The sequence below is a fragment of the Protobothrops mucrosquamatus genome, unplaced genomic scaffold, assembly GCF_001527695.2.
Source record: "Protobothrops mucrosquamatus isolate PMUCROS unplaced genomic scaffold, P.Mucros_1.0 scaffold235, whole genome shotgun sequence".
In the NCBI taxonomy this organism is placed as follows: domain Eukaryota; kingdom Metazoa; phylum Chordata; class Lepidosauria; order Squamata; family Viperidae; genus Protobothrops; species Protobothrops mucrosquamatus.
Genome location: NW_015386586.1, coordinates 1,201,897 through 1,207,845, shown reverse-complemented (window position 1 = coordinate 1,207,845; position 5,949 = coordinate 1,201,897). Strand labels below are relative to the sequence as shown.

Sequence of the window (5,949 nt, the reverse complement as noted above, 5' to 3'; positions counted from 1 at the left end):
AGGAGGAGGAGGAGGAGGAGGAGGAGGAGGAGGAGGGACTGTGGAATCCTTAATGCTCTCTGAGCTTGGTGGTTTTCTTGCAGACTACCCAACTTTGTAGCGTCATCACTGCTAAAAGTGCTAACCTTACTCACTTCTAGCACTGATGATGTTACCTAGTTGGGTCATGAAACGTCTGCGGGGGGAAAAAAAAACCCAACTCAGAAAGCAACAAGGACCCCACAGTCCAGCCCTAAAATACTCTCATCTATTGGTACAATCTGCATTTAAATACAGCAGCTCACAGAAGCTGACGCCTCCCGATCGTGTGAAACTCCACTCACAAAAGTTGATACCTTTTAATAATTTAATTTCCAAGTTTATTGGGAAAGGTGCTAGCAGACACCACCACCACCCCCTTTTTTTTTTTGCACTACACGGCTGAGCGAAAATTCTCTCATCAAAACACAAAACTTCACATCTTTGCCATCAAGGTCAAAGATCTGTTGTGAGTCTGCAACAACACATCAAGTTTTGTTTTTACTTGGAAAACGTTTCTGGACTTTGTGCTCAAGACAGAAAAAAAAATAATGAACTTTTGACCTTGGGTTTTGCTGATGAGATTAATTTGTTATTACAGGAAGAGTTAATACCTACCTACATGCGAAAGTTAGTTTGACTTGAAAAAAATTGGAAATCAATGCTTTTTTCTCCTTTAAATCTAGTCCTCGACTTACAGCAGTTCATTTAGTGACCGTTTGAAGTTACAACGGCACTAAAAAAACTGATTTAGGACTGTTTTTCACACTTATGACCATTGCAGCACCCCTTCATAGTCACGTAGTCAAAATTCAGATGCTTGGCAACTGACTCGTATTTATGATGGTCACAGCATCCTGGGGTCACATGACCCCCTTTTGCGACCTTCTGACAAGCAAAGTCAATGGGGGAAGACAGATTTGCTTAACGACTGTGTGACTTAACAACTGTAGTGATTTCTTCAGCAACATTGGCAAGGAAGATCGTAAAATAGGGCAAAACTGACTTAAATGTCTCCCTTAGCAATGAAACTGCTGGGCCTCAATTACGGTTGTAAATCAAGGACTACCTGTATTTCATTCTCACTTGGGTGGCTTACCACTAAGTTAAAAAAAAAAGCAAACTCAAGCATTAAAATATTAAGAGAATAAATATTAACATTCAAATCTCTTCTTCTCCTTTCTGTCCCTTTCTCCTTTCCATCCTATGTTTATTTTCAATTGTGTGATAAACCTTATTCAAAAAAGATTAAAAAAAAAAACCAAACACTAGTTTTGCAACCCAGTGTAAGAGATTGCAGATACTGAACAGTGAACGTAACCCCAAATTTTAAATTAGATATGTCAAAGCACTTGGGGGACCCCCAATTTCTCCTCCAAAGTGAACATACCCCCCAAATTTTAAATTAGAGAGGGACAATATGTCAAAGCAGCTTTGGGGACCCTCAATATCTCCTCCAAAGTGAATGTACCCCCAAATTTTAAATTAGATAATATGTCAAAGCACTTGGGGGACCCCCAATTTCTCCTCCAAAGTGAACATACCCCCCAAATTTTAAATTAGAGATAGGCTAATATGTCAAAGCAGCTGTGGGGACCCTCAATTTCTCCTCCATCCACTCACTCTGCACATCCTAATTGTTTGGAAACTGGCAATAAAACAATTTTTTAAAAAATCCCAACAATTAGGAAATGCAGAGTAGGTGGGAGCGTGGGGGAGGAAATTGGGGATCCCCACGGCTGCTTTGTCATAAAGAGGTGGTTTGGGGACAGATGACCTTCAGGTGCCCTCTGCACCCAGCATGTCCTGAAACCAGAAATAATGAAGCCTCGTGGCTAATCTTTATGGGCAAACACCAGGGGGGAGAGAGCTGGTACGCATCGTACCTTGTTGGAGACAAGCCCACTTTCAGCTTTCGATTTGCAGCTAAAATCCAAACACGAGATAAGGATAATAAATGTAGCCTGGAGTCCTGGCTTCTGTTTACAAGAGGAGATCATGGGGGTTTAGACTGTTAAAATGTTTTAAAACCATTTAAACCATTAAGACTCCTTCTACAACTCAGGCAAAAATTGCAAAAAGGGAGCCAACTTGGTTTAGCGGTTAAGGCACCAGGCCAGAAAACAGGAGATGGTGAGTTCTACTTATCCCTTAGGTAGGAAAGCCGGCTGGGTGACTTTGTGCGAAATCACCAGGAGACGGTGAGTTCTAGTTCCGCCTTAGACACGAAAGCCATCTGAATGACTTTGGGCGAAATCACCAGGAGACGGTGAGTTCTAGTCCTGCCTTAGACACGAATGCCAGCTGGGTGACTTTGGCCCTATCACCAGGAGATGGTGAGTTCTAGTCCTGCCTTAGGTATGAGAACTAGCTGGATGACTTTGGCCCGATCACCAGGAGACGGTGAGTTCTAGTCCTGCCTTAGACATGAAAGCCATCTGAGTGACTTTGTCCCAATCACCAGGAGATGGTGAGTTCTAGTCCCACCTTAGGCACGAAAGCCATCTGAGTAACTTTGGGCAAAATCACCAGGAGACGGTGAGTTCTAGTCCTGCCTTAAGTATGAGAAGTAGCTGGGTGACTTTGGCCCAATCACCAGGAGATGGTGAGTTCTAGTCCCACTTTAGACATGAAAGCCATCTGAATGACTTTGGGCGAAATCACCAGGAGAGTTCTAGTCCTGCCTTAGACACGAATGCCAGCTGGGTGACTTTGGCCCTATCACCAGGAGACAGTGAGTTCTAGTACTGCCCGCGGCGTGAAAAAGCAGTTGGGTGACTTTGGTCCAGTTCCTCTCTCTCAGACCAATCCACCTTATAGGGTTGTTGTTGTGGGGGGGGGGGGAAATAGGAGGAGGAAGGTGTGTTGGATATATTTGCCTTCTTGAGTTATTTGTAGAAATAATAAAGGTGGGATACAAAAAAATCAAAAAACAAATTGTGTAGCCAATCACTGGCTGGGCTCAAGGCCAAATCGTCATTTAGTGGAATTTGTAGAATTTCAACGGGATCTGTTGATTTTCAGATTATTTCATCCATTTACAGAGTGGCTCAACTTGCAAATTCAGCAATTCTGCGCGACTCACAAGGTTCAAAGCACCACAAGAGAACAGGGGTCTGGAGAACCAGGGGAATGAGATTGCAGGTAGTCCTCAACTTACGACAACTTGTTTAGTGACCGGTGTTACGACAGCGCTGAAAAAAGGGACTTAGATGAGGTCCTCGTATTTATGACCATTTCAAGAGTCCCCGTGGTTATGAGATTGTGAGTGAGCTGCTCAACAACTGGCATGAATTTATGACGGTCGCAGCGTCTGGGGGTGTCACGCGATCCCCTTTTGCGACCTTTCGACAAGCAAAATCAATGGGGGAAGCCTGATTCGCTTAACAACCATGTGATTCACTTAACAACTGCAGTGATCCGCTTAACAGCCATGGCCAGAAGGTTGTAAAATTGGATGCGACTCTCTTAACAACTGCCTTGCTTAGCAATGGAAATTCTGGTCCCAACTACTGTCGTAAATCGAGAACTACCTGTACATAATGCATTACAGGTAGTCCTCGGCTTACGACAGTTCATTTAGTGACTGTTCAAAGTTACAATGGCCCTGAAAAAAGTGACCATTTTTCACACTTAACGACCATTGCAGCCATCCCTGTGGTCACGTGATCAAAATTCAGACACTTGCAAATTGACTCATAGTTATGACGGTCGCAGTGTCCTGGGGTCTCGTGATCCCCTTTTGCGATCTTCTGACAAGCAAAGTCAACAACGATATGGCAACAAAAATCATCAAACAGGCAAAACTCACTTAACAACTCTCTTGGCTTAGCAGCATAATTTTTGGGCTCAGTTGTTGTAAGTTGAGGACCACCTATATTTATGACGGTTGCAGTATCCCGGGGTCACGTGATCATCATTTGTGATATTCCCAGCCATCTTCTGGCAAACTAAGTCAATGGGACAATTAAGATTCGCTTAACAACCACCTGATTCACTTAACGACTGCAGCAATTTGCTTAACAACCGTGGCCAAAACGGTCGCGGAATCAGGTGTGATTCACTTAACAACCACCTTGCTTAGCAATAGAAATTCTGGCCACAATTGTAGTACACTTGGTGGAAAAGACCAACATTGCAACAACGGCAACGATCACAGGCAGGAAGGCTGGAGCAATACATTGTGAAATTGTGACATGTTCGTTGCTGTCAATAACCTCTTTCACCCAGATGGGAGAAAGTGGAATTTGTAAGCCTGAAAAATTCCTGATGTTTAAGTGTCTCTGACATCTGCCTGCCGGTAATTGAGAGCAGAAGGTTTAAGTTAGTTTTAAAAAGAGAACTGGAGCATTTTAAGATGGGTGGACTTCAACTCCCAGAATTCCCCAACTAGCCTGCCTGGCTAGGGGATTCTGGGAGTGGAAGTCCCCCCCCTCTTAAAGCATCCTGGCTGGGGGATTCTGGGAGTTGAAGCCCTCCCCTCTTAAAGCATCCTGGCTGGGGGATTCTGGGAGTGGAAGTCCCACCCTCTTAAAAGCATCCTGGCTGGGGGATTCTGGGAGTTGAAGCCCTCCCCTCTTAAAGCATGTTGGCTGGGGGATTCTGGGAGTGGAAGTCCCACCCTCTTAAAGCATCCTGGCTGGGGGATTCTGGGAGTGGAAGTCCCGCCCTCTTAAAGCATCCTGGCTGGGGGATTCTGGGAGTGGAAGTCCCGCCCTCTTAAAGCATCCTGGCTGGGGGATTCTGGGAGTTGAAGCCCTCTCCTCTTAAAGCATGTTGGCTGGGGGATTCTGGGAGTGGAAGTCCCACCCTCTTAAAGCATGACTGGCTGGGGGATTCTGGGAGTTGAAGTCTACCCCTCTTAAAGCATGCCGGCTGGGGGATTCTGGGAGTCAGAGTCCTCCCCTCTTAACATGCTCCACTTTGACAGAAAAAAATGAAGCTTTAAGTTGTTAAACCAGAAAGTGCATCTTCGTACATCCACCTTTCTCAAAGTTTGCAAGTCTTTCCACCAGTATGTCTCTTTTACTGCACAACTCCACAACACACATTGTTGCTTCCTTTTTTTTGTGTCAACATTCAAAACGGTTCTTGCATCACGGCTGCCCCGAAGCTGAGAGCCCGTTCAACTGTATGTGTAAAGCTCTCCCCCCTCCCCCACCCTGTGCCTAAAACATTCCATCCCTAAACGTTCTGAGTTCAAGATCTGACAGGTCCCACAGGGCTTAATTCTAACCCTAATTCGGGCTTCTTTTCCGATCGTCCTCGGCTTATGAACAGAACAGGGACGTCAACTTCTGTGGCTGAGAAGATTTTATAACCATTTCCCACCATCGTCGTTAAGTGAACCACAAGGTTGTTGAATGAATCCGGATTCTGAATCCTGAGATGGGGATGGACTCAGAGGGGAGGGGAACCCCTCTTTGCAAGCTGGCTTACGTCACACACACCCCCCAAATTATACCCATCTGGCCACTTAGAATTGACCCCACTTGAGGGCAAACATAACCTGTCAATCAAATTCCACAATCTCCCAGCAAACCTGGTGATGTTAGACAAAAGGCATTATTTTAAAGGTTCCCTCCAAGGTCAAACTGCCTTTTTAAGATCAGTTAAGAGCTCTACATTCACCCCTCTGAAAGTCTTAACTAGGCCCAGACAAGGCCACACCATTTCCAAGACCCTTGGACCTCGGGACCCATCATCCCCAGCCTTATCTCCCACCTGAAAACATCTCCCAGGTGGTCCTCACCAGCCATGGTGCTGATATTGATTCAGGTGCCAAACCCAAATTCCGGCACCAGATAGATACAACTGATGAGGTTACTTAGTTTGGCCATGAAACGTCTGCAAGAAAACCACCCAGCTCAGAGAGCACCAAGGGTCCCATAGTCTTCTTCTTCCTCCTCCTCCTCCTCCTCCTCCTCCTCC

General features: G+C 45.3%; 1 protein-coding gene across 1 annotated transcript in view; it reads right to left on the bottom strand.

Annotated features, from left to right (window-relative positions):
• NBEAL2 (neurobeachin like 2) overlaps positions 1 to 5,949 on the bottom strand; it is a 116,385-nt gene that overhangs the window by 80,259 nt on the left and 30,177 nt on the right.